We start from the raw sequence: 19626 nt of genomic DNA, 5'->3' as shown, positions 1-19626 counted from the left end.
ACCGCTGGGCCACGGACAGCCAGTTCAGGCGTCAGCAGCCCCTGGGGCTGAGCCCCCTCTGCGCCCACCCGCACCTTCTTCTTCAAAATCCCACCGTGAATCCCCTCCCGCACTCGACCTTGACTTCCATTCCCCTGAAGTGATTTGTGTTTGGTTTTTCTTCACTTGCCTCTGTTTCTTTCATATCGGTTATGGCATCCTTTATCTTGCCTTTTTAAGTGTCTTTTAATAAAATATAGACTTTGTCCCTCTGAAATTGTGCAATTCAGGAGCACTAGGTGCCTTCACGATGACGTGCGAGCATCACTGCCATGCAGGCTCACACCATTCCTTTCTTCAAAGTAAAAACTTGGATCCACAGCACGCACTGCCCCCCACGCCCTCACCCCCCAGCCCCTGACAGCCCCGAGTCCTCTTCCCCTCTGGGTGTCTTTACCTCTCCTGGGTGTTCCCTGTCAATGAAGCCACAGGAAAGCTGGCTTTGCGTGCCTGCCCACGTGGCTTAAGCGGGGGCTGGTGATATTTTCTTTTGTTTTCACTTGAAATCGCATTTTGATTATTTGAAAGGGAAATCCAGGTGGGCTAAAGATGTCATGTGCAAAATGAAGCCCTTTCGGTAACTCTCTGCATAACCTCGGGGGAGGCGCTGCTCTTCCCCCTGGGACGCCACAGCCACAAGACAGAAGGGAGATGCTTAGCTCTTCCTGGGGCAAAAACAAAAGCACACAAACCAAGAAACCAGCAAAAGCCCAGAAATATACCCGGAAAGAGACTCCACGACCCGTGAGGTCCCAAGCTTGGAGAAAGGCTACACAACCCCGGGGTCCAAAAACCTCTCGAAACCCAGCGCTCTAAACAAACAAAACACACACGCAGATCCAAGGAGAGGCACAGCAGGTGGCCAGTGTGCGTTAGACCTGCTCGACCTCTCGGGGGAGGACAGAGGCAGACGGATACACTGTGGAGACAGCACTGGTCACCATGACGCTGGCAGGGCTTTAGCCTGGTGACAGCCAGCCCTGGTGACAACGTGAGGAGGCAGAGGCCCCAGCAGATCCCCCGGATGGATGAGAGAACAGACACACCTCTCCAGGGAAACAGTGTGCAGGACGCATCAAAGGGCCACAGGCGCAGCAGCCCTTCCCCGGCAGTGCCGATCCTTACAGCTGACCCCACCAAAGTGCTCGCACAACTTGCAAAGAAGGTTTTACTTCAGCAACATGAAAACAATCAGTATGTCATCAAGGCATTTTCAGAAGTGACCTGCCCCGGGCCCTAACATTACAAACCCAGAAATACACAGATACGCACGTAAATGTACACGCACATGCATCCAGGAAAAGGGACAGAGAGACTGACACACAGACAGGCAGAGGGAGAGAGAAACAGAGACAGAGAGAGACAAGACAGGCGCTGAGAGACACAGAGGGGGAGAAGGAACAGCGGAGCTGGGAACGAGCGGAAGTCACGCCCATTTTCACACGTCACTCTGCATGTCACAACCAGGTCCCAATGTCCATCCACCCTGCAGGGGAGGGTGTGGTGGGGGCTCACACGAGGAAACGTGACCAGAAGGCATAAAAGCAGAGAGCATTGTGGGGCAGCCCACCCGAGGGGCCGAGATGAGACACTGGGCCTGAATCTAAACATGACACAGTGACCCAGGAGGTGGTATGCCAGCGAGAACGAAGTCACAGTTATGTTCAGTTTCTCCCCACAACCCGCCCCGACAGGGAGCTGGGAAGCAGGTGGCAAGGGGGGTGACTTTCTCCGGACCCCAGGGCAGACCCCACCCAGGCTGTGTGGGGTGTGCTCTGCGCTCCGCCAGCCCTCTCTGGGGCCCTCCCTTTGCTGAGTCTGCGCGCGAGCTCCCTGTGATGCCAGCCCGCGGGACTGACAGGTGAGGCAGGTGTTTGTGCCTCTGGAGACACGTGGCTTCCCTGGGAAGGAGGAGCCAGGATGATCCCCACTGTGCCGACGGGGGACTGGGGAGACCCTGAGAGGCAGGCAGCTCGTCCAGGGTGACAGCACTGCGGACGACAGCGGGCCGGGTCCGAACCCAGCTGCGTCCTCAGAGCTGGCGCCCTGGCTGCATCCAGGCCTCCGCAGGGTCCTGGGCAGGGGGGCCGAGTTGGCGTCACTGTGTGCGGACACGGCATGGGCTGGGAGGTGAGCAGTCAGCAGCCCAGAGAGGCCCCGGGGGAGCTCTACGGAAGGAGGAAGCTTGGGGAAGGGGATCCCAGGAAGTGACCTCACTTCCCTGGCAACCGAACCCAACAGAACTTAGACCCGAGTTCACTGGGCACCCACTCTGTCGAGAAGCCCCTACTCGGCTCACCCGCTTGGTGAACTCAGCTCAACTCAGGCACCCATGTTCTGCTGCGTTCCAACACCCCGACGTCGCGGTGCCCGCAAGGCCCGCAGCCAGGGGCTGGGCCAGCGGTGCCGGCGCTGGCTCAGCTCTCACCCCAGGCGCCTCTGGCCTTTTGGCCACAGGGACACAAAGGTAACCCAGGGAGGCCCGGGGCAGGCCCGACCAGCCCAGGCCACCACTCAGACCCCACCCGGGTATAGCCCCACATCCCCTTCCCTTTGCTGGTGGAGGTGGGCAGTCACGTTGGGCTAGGGTGCGGGGTGCCTGCCTCAAGCACGAGCAGGTCAGAGGCCTGGGGGACCTGTCACGTCCACACCCCGGGTCCCAGCTGTCGGGCTGGGCCGTGGCCAGCCGGGCAGGGACCTGCCGCAAGAGTCCAAGCCCGTGCCCTCTGGCTGTGTCTCTTCCCTCCCGGGTGGCCGTCTCAGCTGACCAAGGTCCCAGACTGATCGGGCAGCACAGGGTCGAGCGGGCAGAAGCGGGAGTGGTCCTGGCCGGGCAGGGCTCTGAGACCTCCGGGCCGGGCTCTGAGACCTCCGGGCCGGGCCCGCTGCCGCTCACTGTCATTGCAGAGCCGGACACTGCAGGAGCCGCTGGATCAGGACACCCACGCTGCCTCCCCGAGCGAGGGGCCGCTGCACGCTTCTCAGGGCCAGCACCAGCTCCGGGTGAGTCTGCACACGGAGGGGTCCCCGCCACCACGACGGCCTCCTCCCCAGAAACCACCCAGGCGGCACGCCAGGGTTTGCCCGCGGCTGACAGGCAGCTCAGCAGACCCGGCTCTGACCTGGAGCAGCTCCCTGCGAGTCAGGTGGAGGACCAGAAGCCCACCGAGGCACAGCCCCAGGGTGAGAAGGGCGGGGCTGGTGAACGTGTGCAGCTGAGGGAGGGCCGAGGGCTGGGCCACACAGGGAGGCGTCCCCAGAGGCTGCTGCTGGCACCAGAGCAAACATTGCTCTCAGACCACCTGCCTACAAGAGTTCAGTCACAAAACACATCCTGTGGGCACTTGCTGGGTGGGAGCTGTCCGCAAAGCTCTGGGAAGATGTCCGCCCTTGAAGAGGCCCACGGAAAGGGAGGCACGTGGCTCAAGTTTTCCTCTCTCAAAGCACGAGCGAGCGCATCCACGAGACTCAAAGCTCTCTCCACTTCCAACAGTCACAGATCCAGAGCAGGCGCGGGCACGGGAAGATGCCACAGACCAAAACCAGGACCATCAGGATCCAGCAGGAGACCCCGAGCTCCCTTCTGCTGCTCCTGCAGCTTCTGCAGCTCCAGCAGCTAACGCTGCTCCTGAAGATCCTGCAGCTCCTGCAGCTCCTTCCGCTCCAGCAGCTCCTACTGCTCCTGACGATCCTGCAGCTCCTGCTATTCCTCAAGGTCCCGCAGCTCCTGCTGCTCCTCAAGGTCCCGCAGCTCCCGCTGCTTCCAAAGGTCCTGAAGATGCTGCACCTGCAGCTGGACCGCTGGGCCACGGAGAGCCAGTTCAGGCGTCAGCAGCCCCTGGGGCTGAGCCCCCTCTGCGCCCACCCGCACCTTCTTCTTCAAAATCCCACCGTGAATCCCCTCCCGCACTCGACCTTGACTTCCATTCCCCTGAAGTGATTTGTGTTTGGTTTTTCTTCACTTGCCTCTGTTTCTTTCATATCGGTTATGGCATCCTTTATCTTGCCTTCTTAAGTTTCTTTTAATAAAATATAGACTTTGTCCCTCTGAAATTGTGCAATTCAGGAGCACTAGGTGCCTTCACGATGCCGTGCGAGCATCACTGCCATGCAGGCTCACACCATTCCTTTCTTCAAAGTAAAAACTTGGATCCACAGCACGCACTGCCCCCCACGCCCTCACCCCCCAGCCCCTGACAGCCCCGAGTCCTCTTCCCCTCTGGGTGTCTTTACCTCTCCTGGGTGTTCCCTGTCAATGAAGCCACAGGAAAGCTGGCTTTGCGTGCCTGCCCACGTGGCTTAAGCGGGGGCTGGTGATGTTTTCTTTTGTTTTCACTTGAAATCGCATTTTGATTATTTGAAAGGGAAATCCAGGTGGGCTAAAGATGTCATGTGCAAAATGAAGCCCTTTCGGTAACTCTCTGCATAACCTCGGGGGAGGCGCTGCTCTTCCCCCTGGGACGCCACAGCCACAAGACAGAAGGGAGATGCTTAGCTCTTCCTGGGGCAAAAACAAAAGCACACAAACCAAGAAACCAGCAAAAGCCCACAAATATACCCGGAAAGAGACTCCACGACAAGCGAGGTCCCAAGCTTGGAGAAAGGCTACACAACCCCGGGGTCCAAAAACCTCTCGAAACCCAGCGCTCTAAACAAACAAAACACACACGCAGATCCAAGGAGAGGCACAGCAGGTGGCCAGTGTGCGTTAGACCTGCTCGACCTCTCGGGGGAGGACAGAGGCAGACGGATACACTGTGGAGACAGCACTGGTCACCATGACGCTGGCAGGGCTTTAGCCTGGTGACAGCCAGCCCTGGTGACAACGTGAGGAGGCAGAGGCCCCAGCAGATCCCCCGGATGGATGAGAGAACAGACACACCTCTCCAGGGAAACAGTGTGCAGGACGCATCAAAGGGCCACAGGCGCAGCAGCCCTTCCCCGGCAGTGCCGATCCTTACAGCTGACCCCACCAAAGTGCTCGCACAACTTGCAAAGAAGGTTTTACTTCAGCAACATGAAAACAATCAGTATGTCATCAAGGCATTTTCAGAAGTGACCTGCCCCGGGCCCTAACATTACAAACCCAGAAATACACAGGTACGCACGTAAATGTACACGCACATGCATCCAGGAAAAGGGACAGAGAGACTGACACACAGACAGGCAGAGGGAGAGAGAAACAGAGACAGAGAGAGACAAGACAGGCGCTGAGAGACACAGAGGGGGAGAAGGAACAGCGGAGCTGGGAACGAGCGGAAGTCACGCCCATTTTCACACGTCACTCTGCATGTCACAACCAGGTCCCAATGTCCATCCACCCTGCAGGGGAGGGTGTGGTGGGGGCTCACACGAGGAAACGTGACCAGAAGGCATAAAAGCAGAGAGCATTGTGGGGCAGCCCACCCGAGGGGCCGAGATGAGACACTGGGCCTGAATCTAAACATGACACAGTGACCCAGGAGGTGGTATGCCAGCGAGAACGAAGTCACAGTTATGTTCAGTTTCTCCCCACAACCCGCCCCGACAGGGAGCTGGGAAGCAGGTGGCAAGGGGGGTGACTTTCTCCGGACCCCAGGGCAGACCCCACCCAGGCTGTGTGGGGTGTGCTCTGCGCTCCGCAAGCCCTCTCTGGGGCCCTCCCTTTGCTGAGTCTGCGCGCGAGCTCCCTGTGATGCCAGCCCGCGGGACTGACAGGTGAGGCAGGTGTTTGTGCCTCTGGAGACACGTGGCTTCCCTGGGAAGGAGGAGCCAGGATGATCCCCACTGTGCCGACGGGGGACTGGGGAGACCCTGAGAGGCAGGCAGCTCGTCCAGGGTGACAGCACTGCGGACGACAGCGGGCCGGGTCCGAACCCAGCTGCGTCCTCAGAGCTGGCGCCCTGGCTGCATCCAGGCCTCCGCAGGGTCCTGGGCAGGGGGGCCGAGTTGGCGTCACTGTGTGCGGACACGGCATGGGCTGGGAGGTGAGCAGTCAGCAGCCCAGAGAGGCCCCGGGGGAGCTCTACGGAAGGAGGAAGCTTGGGGAAGGGGATCCCAGGAAGTGACCTCACTTCCCTGGCAACCGAACACAACAGAACTTAGACCCGAGTTCACTGGGCACCCACTCTGTCGAGAAGCCCCTACTCGGCTCACCCGCTTGGTGAACTCAGCTCAACTCAGTCACCCATGTTCTGCTGCGTCCCAACACCCCGAGGTCGCGGTGCCTGCAAGGCCCGCAGCCAGGGGCTGGGCCAGCGGTGCCGGCGCTGGCTCAGCTCTCACCCCAGGCGCCTCTGGCCTTTTGGCCACAGGGACACAAAGTTAACCCAGGGAGGCCCGGGGCAGGCCCGACCAGCCCAGGCCACCACTCAGACCCCACCCGGGTATAGCCCCACATCCCCTTCCCTTTGCTGGTGGAGGTGGGCAGTCACGTTGGGCTGGGGTGGGTGGGGCCTGCCTCAAGCACGAGCAGGTCAGAGGCCTGGGGGGCCTGTCACGTCCACACCCCGGGTCCCAGCTGGCGGGCTGGGCTGTGGCCAGCCGGGCAGGGACCTGCCGCACGAGTCCAAGCCCGTGCCCTCTGGCTGTGTCTCTTCCCTCCCGGGTGGCCGTCTCAGCTGACCAGGGTCCCAGACTGATCGGGCAGCAGAGGGTCGAACGGGCAGAAGCGGGAGTGGTCCTGGCCGGGCAGGGCTCTGAGACCTCCGGGCCGGGCCCGCTGCCGCTCACTGTCATTGCAGAGCAGGACACTGCAGGAGCCGCTGGATCAGGACACCCACGCCGCCTCCCCGAGCGAGGGGCCGCTGCACGCTTCTCAGGGCCAGCACCAGCTCCGGGTGAGTCTGCACACGGAGGGGTCCCCGCCACCACGACGGCCTCCTCCCCAGAAACCGCCCAGGCGGCACGCCAGGGTCCTGCCCGCGGCTGACAGGCAGCTCAGCAGACCCGGCTCTGACCTGGACCAGCTCCCTGCGAGTCAGGTGGAGGACCAGGAGCCCACCGAGGCACAGCCCCAAGGTGAGAAGGGCGGGGCTGGTGTACGAGTGCAGCTGAGGGAGGGCCGAGGGCTGGGCCACACAGGGAGGTGTCCCCAGAGGATGCTGCTGGCACCAGAGCAAACATTGCTCTCAGACCACCTGCCTACAAGAGTTCAGTCACAAAACACATCCTGTGGGCACTTGCTGGGTGGGAGCTGTCCGCAAAGCTCTGGGAAGATGTCCGCCTTTGAAGAGGCCCACGGAAAGGGAGGCACGTGGCTCAAGTTTTCCTCTCTCAAAGCACGAGCGAGCGCATCCACGAGACTGAAAGCTCTCTTCACTTCCAACAGTCACAGATCCAGAGCAGGCGCGGGCACGGGAAGATGCCACAGACCAAAACCAGGACCATCAGGATCCAGCAGGAGACCCCGAGCTCCCTCCTGCTGCTCCTGCAGCTTCTGCAGCTCCGGCAGCTAACGCTGCTCCTGAAGATCCTGCAGCTCCTGCAGCTCCTTCCGCTCCAGCAGCTCCCACTGCTCCTGACGATCCTGCAGCTCCTGCTATTCCTCAAGGTCCCGCAGCTCCTGCTGCTCCTCAAGGTCCCGCAGCTCCCGCTGCTTCCAAAGGTCCTGAAGATGCTGCACCTGCAGCTGGGCCGCTGGGCCACGGAGAGCCAGTTCAGGCGTCAGCAGCCCCTGGGGCTGAGCCCCCTCTGCGCCCACCCGCACCTTCTTCTTCAAAATCCCACCGTGAATCCCCTCCCGCACTCGACCTTGACTTCCATTCCCCTGAAGTGATTTGTGTTTGGTTTTTCTTCACTTGCCTCTGTTTCTTTCATATCGGTTATGGCATCCTTTATCTTGCCTTTTTAAGTGTCTTTTAATAAAATATAGACTTTGTCCCTCTGAAATTGTGCAATTCAGGAGCACTAGGTGCCTTCACGATGCCGTGCGACCATCACTGCCATGCAGGCTCACGCCATTCCTTTCTTCAAAGTAAAAACTTGGATCCACAGCACGCACTGCCCCCCACGCCCTCACCCCCCAGCCCCTGACAGCCCCGAGTCCTCTTCCCCTCTGGGTGTCTTTACCTCTCCTGGGTGTTCCCTGTCAATGAAGCCACAGGAAAGCTGGCTTTGCGTGCCTGCCCACGTGGCTTAAGCGGGGGCTGGTGATATTTTCTTTTGTTTTCACTTGAAATCGCATTTTGATTATTTGAAAGGGAAATCCAGGTGGGCTAAAGATGTCATGTGCAAAATGAAGCCCTTTCGGTAACTCTCTGCATAACCTCGGGGGAGGCGCTGCTCTTCCCCCTGGGACGCCACAGCCACAAGACAGAAGGGAGATGCTTAGCTCTTCCTGGGGCAAAAACAAAAGCACACAAACCAAGAAACCAGCAAAAGCCCAGAAATATACCCGGAAAGAGACTCCACGACCCGTGAGGTCCCAAGCTTGGAGAAAGGCTACACAACCCCGGGGTCCAAAAACCTCTCGAAACCCAGCACTCTAAACAAACAAAACACACACGCAGATCCAAGGAGAGGCACAGCAGGTGGCCAGTGTGCGTTAGACCTGCTCGACCTCTCGGGGGAGGACAGAGGCAGACGGATACACTGTGGAGACAGCACTGGTCACCATGACGCTGGCAGGGCTTTAGCCTGGTGACAGCCAGCCCTGGTGACAACGTGAGGAGGCAGAGGCCCCAGCAGATCCCCCGGATGGATGAGAGAACAGACACACCTCTCCAGGGAAACAGTGTGCAGGACGCATCAAAGGGCCACAGGCGCAGCAGCCCTTCCCCGGCAGTGCCGATCCTTACAGCTGACCCCACCAAAGTGCTCGCACAACTTGCAAAGAAGGTTTTACTTCAGCAACATGAAAACAATCAGTATGTCATCAAGGCATTTTCAGAAGTGACCTGCCCCGGGCCCTAACATTACAAACCCAGAAATACACAGGTACGCACGTAAATGTACACGCACATGCATCCAGGAAAAGGGACAGAGAGACTGACACACAGACAGGCAGAGGGAGAGAGAAACAGAGACAGAGAGAGACAAGACAGGCGCTGAGAGACACAGAGGGGGAGAAGGAACAGCGGAGCTGGGAACGAGCGGAAGTCACGCCCATTTTCACACGTCACTCTGCATGTCACAACCAGGTCCCAATGTCCATCCACCCTGCAGGGGAGGGTGTGGTGGGGGCTCACACGAGGAAACGTGACCAGAAGGCATAAAAGCAGAGAGCATTGTGGGGCAGCCCACCCGAGGGGCCGAGATGAGACACTGGGCCTGAATCTAAACATGACACAGTGACCCAGGAGGTGGTATGCCAGCGAGAACGAAGTCACAGTTATGTTCAGTTTCTCCCCACCCCCCGCCCCGACAGGGAGCTGGGAAGCAGGTGGCAAGGGGAGTGACTTTCTCCGGACCCCAGGGCAGACCCCACCCAGGCTGTGTGGGGTGTGCTCTGCGCTCCGCCAGCCCTCTCTGGGGCCCTCCCTTTGCTGAGTCTGCGCGCGAGCTCCCTGTGATGCCAGCCCGCGGGACTGACAGGTGAGGCAGGTGTTTGTGCCTCTGGAGACACGATGGCTTCCCCGGGAAGGAGGGGCCAGGATGATCCCCACTGTGCCGACGGGGGACTGGGGAGACCCTGAGAGGCAGGCAGCTCGTCCAGGGTGACAGCACTGCGGACGACGGCGGGCCGGGTCCGAACCCAGCTGCGTCCTCAGAGCTGGCGCCCTGGCTGCATCCAGGCCTCCGCAGGGTCCTGGGCAGGGGGGCCGAGGTGGCGTCACTGTGTGCGGACACGGACACGGCATGGGCTGGGAGGTGAGCAGTCAGCAACCCAGAGGGGCCCCTGGGGAGCTCTACGGAAGGAGGAAGCTTGGGGAAGGGGATCCCAGGAAGTGACCTCACTTCCCTGGCAACCGAACCCAACAGAACTTAGACCCGAGGTCACCGGGCACCCACTCTGTCGAGAAGCCCCTACTCGGCTCACCCGCTTGGTGAACTCAGCTCAACTCAGTCACCCATGTTCTGCTGCGTCCCAACACCCCGAGGCCGCGGTGCCCGCAAGGCCCGCAGCCAGGGGCTGGGCCAGCGGTGCCGGCGCTGGCTCAGCTCTCACCCCAGGCGCCTCTGGCCTTTTGGCCACAGGGACCCAAAGGTAACCCAGGGAGGCCCGGGGCAGGCCCGACCAGCCCAGGCCACCACTCAGACCCCACCCGGGTATAGCCCCACATCCCCTTCCCTTTGCTGGTGGAGGTGGGCAGTCACGTTGGGCTGGGGTGGGTGGGGCCTGCCTCAAGCACGAGCAGGTCAGAGGCCTGGGGGGCCTGTCACGTCCACACCCCGGGTCCCAGCTGGCAGGCTGGGCTGTGGCCAGCCGGGCAGGGACCTGCCGCACGAGTCCAAGCCCGTGCCCTCTGGCTGTGTCTCTTCCCTCCCGGGTGGCCGTCTCAGCTGACCAAGGTCCCAGTCTGATCGGGCAGCACAGGGTCGAGCGGGCAGAAGCGGGAGTGGTCCTGGCCGGGCAGGGCTCTGAGACCTCCGGGCCGGGCTCTGAGACCTCCGGGCCGGGCCCGCTGCCGCTCACTGTCATTGCAGAGCCGGACACTGCAGGAGCCGCTGGATCAGGACACCCACGCCGCCTCCCCGAGCGAGGGGCCGCTGCACGCTTCTCAGGGCCAGCACCAGCTCCGGGTGAGTCTGCACACGGAGGGGTCCCCGCCACCACGACGGCCTCCTCCCCAGAAACCGCCCAGGCGGCACGCCAGGGTCCTGCCCGCGGCTGACAGGCAGCTCAGCAGACCCGGCTCTGACCTGGACCAGCTCCCTGCGAGTCAGGTGGAGGACCAGGAGCCCACTGAGGCACAGCCCCAAGGTGAGAAGGGCGGGGCTGGTGAACGTGTGCAGCTGAGGGAGGGCCGAGGGCTGGGCCACACAGGGAGGCGTCCCCAGAGGCTGCTGCTGGCACCAGAGCAAACATTGCTCTCAGACCACCTGCCTACAAGAGTTCAGTCACAAAACACATCCTGTGGGCACTTGCTGGGTGGGAGCTGTTCGCAAAGCTCTGGGAAGATGTCCGCCCTTGAAGAGGCCCACGGAAAGGGAGGCACGTGGCTCAAGTTTTCCTCTCTCAAAGCACGAGCGAGCGCATCCACGAGACTCAAAGCTCTCTCCACTTCCAACAGTCACAGATCCAGAGCAGGCGCGGGCAGGGGAAGATGCCACAGACCAAAACCAGGACCATCAGGATCCAGCAGGAGACCCCGAGCTCCCTCCTGCTGCTCCTGCAGCTTCTGCAGCTCCAGCAGCTAACGCTGCTCCTGAAGATCCTGCAGCTCCTGCAGCTCCTTCCGCTCCAGCAGCTCCCACTGCTCCTGAAGATCCTGCAGCTCCTGCTATTCCTCAAGGTCCCGCAGCTCCTGCTGCTCCTCAAGATCCCGCAGCTCCCGCTGCTTCCAAAGGTCCTGAAGATGCTGCACCTGCAGCTGGACCGCTGGGCCACGGAGAGCCAGTTCAGGCGTCAGCAGCCCCTGGGGCTGAGCCCTCTCTGCGCCCACCCGCACCTTCTTCTTCAAAATCCCACCGTGAATCCCCTCCCGCACTCGACCTTGACTTCCATTCCCCTGAAGTGATTTGTGTTTGGTTTTTCTTCACTTGCCTCTGTTTCTTTCATATCGGTTATGGCATCCTTTATCTTGCCTTTTTAAGTGTCTTTTAATAAAATACAGACTTTGTCCCTCTGAAATTGTGCAATTCAGGAGCACTAGGTGCCTTCACGATGCCGTGCGAGCATCACTGCCATGCAGGCTCATACCATTCCTTTCTTCAAAGTAAAAACTTGGATCCACAGCATGCACTGCCCCCCACGCCCTCACCCCCCAGCCCCTGACAGCCCCGAGTCCTCTTCCCCTCTGGGTGTCTTTACCTCTCCTGGGTGTTCCCTGTCAATGAAGCCACAGGAAAGCTGGCTTTGCGTGCCTGCCCACGTGGCTTAAGCGGGGGCTGGTGATATTTTCTTTTGTTTTCACTTGAAATCGCATTTTGATTATTTGAAAGGGAAATCCAGGTGGGCTAAAGATGTCATGTGCAAAATGAAGCCCTTTCGGTAACTCTCTGCATAACCTCGGGGTAGGCGCTGCTCTTCCCCCTGGGACGCCACAGCCACAAGACAGAAGGTAGATGCTTAGCTCTTCCTGGGGCAGAAACAAAAGCACACAAACCAAGAAACCAGCAAAAGCCCAGAAATATACCCGGAAAGAGACTCCACGACCCGTGAGGTCCCAAGCTTGGAGAAAGGCTACACAACCCCGGGGTCCAAAAACCTCTCGAAACCCAGCGCTCTAAACAAACAAAACACACACGCAGATCCAAGGAGAGGCACAGCAGGTGGCCAGTGTGCGTTAGACCTGCTCGACCTCTCGGGGAAGGACAGAGGCAGACGGATACACTGTGGAGACAGCACTGGTCACCATGACGCTGGTAGGGCTTTAGCCTGGTGACAGCCAGCCCTGGTGACAACGTGAGGAGGCAGAGGCCCCAGCAGATCCCCCGGATGGATGAGAGAACAGACACACCTCTCCAGGGAAACAGTGTGCAGGACGCATCAAAGGGCCACAGGCGCAGCAGCCCTTCCCCGGCAGTGCCGATCCTTACAGCTGACCCCACCAAAGTGCTCGCACAACTTGCAAAGAAGGTTTTACTTCAGCAACATGAAAACAATCAGTATGTCATCAAGGCATTTTCAGAAGTGACCTGCCCCGGGCCCTAACATTACAAACCCAGAAATACACAGGTACGCACGTAAATGTACACGCACATGCATCCAGGAAAAGGGACAGAGAGACTGACACACAGACAGGCAGAGGGAGAGAGAAACAGAGACAGAGAGAGACAAGACAGGCGCTGAGAGACACAGAGGGGGAGAAGGAACAGCGGAGCTGGGAACGAGCGGAAGTCACGCCCATTTTCACACGTCACTCTGCATGTCACAACCAGGTCCCAATGTCCATCCACCCTGCAGGGGAGGGTGTGGTGGGGGCTCACACGAGGAAACGTGACCAGAAGGCATAAAAGCAGAGAGCATTGTGGGGCAGCCCACCCGAGGGGCCGAGATGAGACACTGGGCCTGAATCTAAACATGACACAGTGACCCAGGAGGTGGTATGCCAGCGAGAACGAAGTCACAGTTATGTTCAGTTTCTCCCCACACCCCGCCCCGACAGGGAGCTGGGAAGCAGGTGGCAAGGGGGGTGACTTTCTCCGGACCCCAGGGCAGACCCCACCCAGGCTGTGTGGGGTGTGCTCTGCGCTCCGCCAGCCCTCTCTGGGGCCCTCCCTTTGCTGAGTCTGCGCGCGAGCTCCCTGTGATGCCAGCCCGCGGGACTGACAGGTGAGGCAGGTGTTTGTGCCTCTGGAGACACGTGGCTTCCCTGGGAAGGAGGAGCCAGGATGATCCCCACTGTGCCGACGGGGGACTGGGGAGACCCTGAGAGGCAGGCAGCTCGTCCAGGGTGACAGCACTGCGGACGACAGCGGGCCGGGTCCGAACCCAGCTGCGTCCTCAGAGCTGGCGCCCTGGCTGCATCCAGGCCTCCGCAGGGTCCTGGGCAGGGGGGCCGAGTTGGCGTCACTGTGTGCGGACACGGCATGGGCTGGGAGGTGAGCAGTCAGCAGCCCAGAGAGGCCCCGGGGGAGCTCTACGGAAGGAGGAAGCTTGGGGAAGGGGATCCCAGGAAGTGACCTCACTTCCCTGGCAACCGAACCCAACAGAACTTAGACCCGAGTTCACTGGGCACCCACTCTGTCGAGAAGCCCCTACTCGGCTCACCCGCTTGGTGAACTCAGCTCAACTGAGTCACCCATGTTCTGCTGCGTCCCAACACCCCGAGGTCGCGGTGCCCGCAAGGCCCGCAGCCAGGGGCTGGTCCAGCGGTGCCGGCGCTGGCTCAGCTCTCACCCCAGGCGCCTCTGGCCTTTTGGCCACAGGGACACAAAGGTAACCCAGGGAGGCCCGGGGCAGGCCCGACCAGCCCAGGCCACCACTCAGACCCCACCCGGGTATAGCCCCACATCCCCTTCCCTTTGCTGGTGGAGGTGGGCAGTCACGTTGGGCTGGGGTGGGTGGGGCCTGCCTCAAGCACGAGCAGGTCAGAGGCCTGGGGGGCCTGTCACGTCCACACCCCGGGTCCCAGCTGGCGGGCTGGGCTGTGGCCAGCCGGGCAGGGACCTGCCGCACGAGTCCAAGCCCGTGCCCTCTGGCTGTGTCTCTTCCCTCCCGGGTGGCCGTCTCAGCTGACCAAGGTCCCAGTCTGATCGGGCAGCAGAGGGACGAACGGGCAGAAGCGGGAGTGGTCCTGGCCGGGCAGGGCTCTGAGACCTCCGGGCCGGGCCCGCTGCCGCTCACTGTCATTGCAGAGCCGGACACTGCAGGAGCCGCTGGATCAGGACACCCACGCCGCCTCCCTGAGCGAGGGGCCGCTGCACGCTTCTCAGGGCCAGCACCAGCTCCGGGTGAGTCTGCACACGGAGGGGTCCCCGCCACCACGACGGCCTCCTCCCCAGAAACCGCCCAGGCGGCACGCCAGGGTCCTGCCCGCGGCTGACAGGCAGCTCAGCAGACCCGGCTCTGACCTGGACCAGCTCCCTGCGAGTCAGGTGGAGGACCAGGAGCCCACCGAGGCACAGCCCCAAGGTGAGAAGGGCGGGGCTGGTGTACGAGTGCAGCTGAGGGAGGGCCGAGGGCTGGGCCACACAGGGAGGCGTCCCCAGAGGCTGCTGCTGGCACCAGAGCAAACATTGCTCTCAGACCACCTGCCTACAAGAGTTCAGTCACAAAACACATCCTGTGGGCACTTGCTGGGTGGGAGCTGTCCGCAAAGCTCTGGGAAGATGTCCGCCCTTGAAGAGGCCCACAGAAAGGGAGGCACGTGGCTCAAGTTTTCCTCTCTCAAAGCACGAGCGAGCGCATCCACGAGACTGAAAGCTCTCTTCACTTCCAACAGTCACAGATCCAGAGCAGGCGCGGGCACGGGAAGATGCCACAGACCAAAACCAGGACCATCAGGATCCAGCAGGAGACCCCGAGCTCCCTCCTGCTGCTCCTGCAGCTTCTGCAGCTCCGGCAGCTAACGCTGCTCCTGAAGATCCTGCAGCTCCTGCAGCTCCTTCCGCTCCAGCAGCTCCCACTGCTCCTGACGATCCTGCAGCTCCTGCTATTCCTCAAGGTCCCGCAGCTCCTGCTGCTCCTCAAGGTCCCGCAGCTCCCGCTGCTTCCAAAGGTCCTGAAGATGCTGCACCTGCAGCTGGACCGCTGGGCCACGGACAGCCAGTTCAGGCGTCAGCAGCCCCTGGGGCTGAGCCCCCTCTGCGCCCACCCGCACCTTCTTCTTCAAAATCCCACCGTGAATCCTCTCCCGCACCCGACCTTGACTTCCATTCCCCTAAAGTGATTTGTGTTTGGTTTTTCTTCACTTGCCTCTGTTTCTTTCATATCGGTTATGGCATCCTTTATCTTGCCTTTTTAAGTGTCTTTTAATAAAATACAGACTTTGTCCCTCTGAAATTGTGCAATTCAGGAGCACTAGGTGCCTTCACGATGCCGTGCGAGCATCACTGCCATGCAGGCTCATATCATTCCTTTCTTCAAAGTAAAAACTTGGATCCACAGCACGCACTGCCCCCCACGCCCTCACCCCCCAGCCCCTGAGAGCCCCGAGTCCTCTTCCCCTCTGGGTGTCTTTACCTCTCCTGGGTGTTCCCTGTCAATGAAGCCACAGGAAAGCTGGCTTTGCGTGCCTACCCACGTGGCTTAAGCGGGGGCTGGTGATGTTTTCTTTTGTTTTCACTTGAAATCGCATTTTGATTATTTGAAAGGGAAATCCAGGTGGGCTAAAGATGTCATGTGCAAAATGAAGCCCTTTCGGTAACTCTCTGCATAACCTCGGGGGAGGCGCTGCTCTTCCCCCTGGGACGCCACAGCCACAAGACAGAAGGGAGATGCTTAGCTCTTCCTGGGGCAAAAACAAAAGCACACAAACCAAGAAACCAGCAAAAGCCCAGAAATATACCCGGAAAGAGACTCCACGACCCGCGAGGTCCCAAGCATGGAGAAAGGCTACACATCCCCGGGGTCCAAAAACCTCTCGAAACCCAGTGCTCTAAACAAACAAAACACACACGCAGTTCCAAGGAGAGGCACAGCAGGTGGCCAGTGTGCGTTAGACGTGCTCGACCTCTCGGGGGAGGACACACGCAGACGGATACACTGTGGAGACAGCACTGGTCACCATGACGCTGGCAGGGCTTTAGCCTGGTGACAGCCAGCCCTGGTGACAACGTGAGGAGGCAGAGGCCCCAGCAGATCCCCCGGATGGATGAGAGAACAGACACACCTCTCCAGGGAAACAGTGTGCAGGACGCATCAAAGGGCCACAGGCGCAGCAGCCCTTCCCCGGCAGTGCCGATCCTTACAGCTGACCCCACCAAAGTGCTCGCACCACTTGCAAAGAAGGTTTTACTTAAGCAACATGAAAACAATCAGTAAGTCATCAAGGCATTTTCAGAAGTGACCTGCCCCGGGCCCTTACAATACAAACACGTAAATACACAGATACGCACGTAAATATACATGCACATGCATCCCAGGAAAGACACAGAGAGACTGAAACACAGAGTGGCAGACGGAGAGAGCAACAGAGAGAGAGATAAGACAGGTGCTTAGAGACAGAGAGGTGTAGAAGGAACACCGGAGCTGGGAACGAGCAGACGTCACACCCATTTTCAAACAAAGATACTGAGGATGAAAAGCTTATTTCACTTATTCCAGAAACAAATCTACTTATAGTCTATTTTTATTTGAGAAAACTAAATCTCTCCATCGTTATTTACTACCATAATATATTGAATGGAATATATGTATGTTCTATTCGACATATACATAGGTATATGCTACACAATATACGTTATACACAAAATATATATTTACATACTCAATTTTATATTCCCTAAAATGATCCTGAAATAATTTGAAGGGCACTGTAAACACTTGTACAAAAACCCACCTTTCAAAACACATTACGCGATGTCTTTCCTATTTCTCTGTAACTCCTATGCTAGCCAAACGAGCCACTAAGCAACCTAAAGATCTGTAATGAAGGGTGCCTCTCTTTGCTACTTTTATCCTTTTCACGCGCACAGCATAATCGGTGCTAGGAAGAAACTGATTTTTTCGGCCTTGGACCTAAATGTCACTATACATTTGATTGGCTTAGCCTTTCCAAACAATCAAATCATGCCTATGTCACATCAAAGTAACTGCTAGAAAACAAAATTGTCAAAGGAGAGTTATAATTTCCTAAAATGGAAAAAGAACCTACCTTGTGAGAATGGGAGTTTTTCCAAATTATACAGGACTCAGATCAGTGGGGTGGGGCGGCGGGAGGCAAGGGCACCAGCCTCTTCTGGCCCCATAGGGTGCGAGCGACTTCAAGAGTCCAGGTGCTGGGCAGGCTCAGTGGAGGGCTAAGCCCCACTGAGGCTTCCGCGCCCATCCTCGGAGCGCCCAAGCAGCGGGGGCACAACTTTGGGGCCGCGGGAAGGGTGCGGAGCGACAAGGGCCCCGGGGTGCCCAGTGTGGGGAGCGACAAGGGCTCGGGAGTGCCCAAGGTAGGGAGAGGCAAGGCCTCCGGGGTTCCCAGGGTGGGGAGCGGCAAGGCCTCCTGGGTGCCCATGGTGGGGAGCGTCACGGGCTTCGGGGTGCCCACGGTGGGGAGCCACAAGGGCTCCGGGGTGCCCAGGTGGGAAGCGACAAGGGCTCAGGGGTACCCAGGTTGGGGAGTGACAAGGGCTCCTGGGTTCCCAGGTGGGTAGCGACAATGGCTCCGGGGTGCCCAGGTGGAAAGCGACAAGGGCTCAGGGGTGCCCAGGGTGGGGAGTGACAAGGGCTCCTGGGTACCCAGGTGGGGAGCGAAAAGGGCTCCGGGGTGCTCAGGGTGGGGAGCGACAAGGGCTCCCGGGTGTCCAGGGTGAGGAGCGACAAGGGCTCCAGGGTGCTCAGGGTGGGGAGAAACCAGGGCTCCGAGGTGCTCAACTGCGCCCACAGCCATGGCCCCTGGCACGCAGAGTGCCAGCGCCCGCACTCCCCGCCCCGCGGAGGCCCGCGGGGCCTCCCTCCCCCCGCGCGGACCCGGGGCGGCAGCCGCCGCATCCCCCTCCTTCCAGTGCCCCGCGCCCCGCGCCCTGCCGCCGCCGCCGTACTCACCTCAGGGACGCAACCGGCACAGCCGGCCGTCGGCCTCGTTCCCGCTGAAGCCTCTCGCTGCGGTACTCCCTGCGTGGGCGGGCTGTTCCCCGGCGGTCGCACGGGGTTCCGGGCTGGGGGTGCGGGGAGCAACGAAACGAAGCGCCGCCTGCTGGCATTTTCCACAGGCCAGCGCCACCGCAGCCGCCTTGGGTCCGCACAGCCCCCTGCCGGCCGCAGCTCTTGCTGTCTCGCCGAGCCGACAAGCCTCCGAGGACAGGGGACGGAGCCACGGTGCGAGACGAAGGCCGGCCGGGGGTGTGCGCAGACTCTTTCCTGTGGGGACTGCGCGCATGCGCACCAGCGGGGCGGGGCGAACGGCCGCTGCGTGGGGGCGGGACCCGTGACCGCCGCGTGGGGGCCGGCCCCGCCCAGGGGCGCTGGTCCGGCTTAGCCAATCGCGATCGTCGGGTACCTCTTGGAGCGGGCGGTTTGAATGGTTCGTGGACCGCCGGAGGCAGCGGCAGGCTGGCCACGCTGCTGCCGTTTTGGGAGCTTTTCCGAGATCGGGATGGGAACTCGCCCCTCATCCTTTCGCCGGAGCCCCTGGGAAAGTAAAACAATAGTGACTTCAGGTAACGGTTACCTCGCGCCCTTAGGGGGGGAGTCTCAGTGGCCCCGCCCCCCAACCCCAACCCCCCCGCCACTTGAAAGCACCGCGCCCGCCTCCCAGGAGAAGGCTGCCTGCGACACGTGCACCCCATGAACATGGGGAAGCAAGACCGGCGGGGTCCAGGCCGCGCGGGACTAGGGCACACATCCAGGGGCTCGCACCGGGCAGCCCCCATCCCCCCGCGGCCGCAGCCGCCGCGGCCCCGAGACCGCACCGCACCCGCCCCCTGGGAGCAGGCCACGGTCTGAGAGCCGGTCGCAGGTGCTCCGGGGCCGTCAGGAGCCCTCCCACCTTCCGGAGCTGCACCTGCTTCTGCAAACCCCGGCATAAGTGGCAGCGGAGACGCGCCGTTCAGGGGCTACTAATGTGGGGAGGCGGGGTACACTACGAACCAGGGCGGTGAGCCCGGACCCGCCTCAGGGCCCTAACGGGAAGCGCGGCCGGGACCTCACCACGCACCCCTCCCTGTGCGCCTCCCCAACGGCACAGCCCAGGCCTCACCCGCCGACTCCCCGACTTGCGCGCCCCCACCAGCGCCCCCTTACCTGCCTGGCGGCGGCAGCGAAGACGACGACCCGCGGCGGCCCAGACCCCAGGCCGCGTTCCTCCTCCGGGAGCTGGTCCGGGAGCACCTGGCTCTCGCCAACTTCTACAAGCTCTGGGCCGTTTCCGGGGTCTGCGCGTCTGCGCGTGCGCGCCCCTCCTCCTC

At 60.6% G+C, this 19626-nt stretch overlaps 1 long non-coding RNA gene across 1 annotated transcript in view; it reads right to left on the bottom strand.

Moving 5' to 3' along the window:
• LOC140697481 (uncharacterized) overlaps window positions 1–18493 on the bottom strand; it is an 89267-nt gene extending 70774 nt beyond the window's left edge. The window contains exon 1 of the long non-coding RNA XR_012074624.1: window positions 18266–18493. This is a non-coding gene — a long non-coding RNA (uncharacterized lncRNA). The remainder of the gene's footprint in view (window positions 1–18265) is intronic.
• Window positions 18494–19626: the final 1133 nt, after the last annotated feature.

Source organism: Vicugna pacos, chromosome 7 (assembly GCF_048564905.1).
Source record: "Vicugna pacos chromosome 7, VicPac4, whole genome shotgun sequence".
NCBI lineage: Eukaryota > Metazoa > Chordata > Mammalia > Artiodactyla > Camelidae > Vicugna > Vicugna pacos.
The sequence above is the reverse complement of the archived record's forward strand: the minus strand, read 5'-3'. Positions and strand labels throughout refer to the sequence as shown.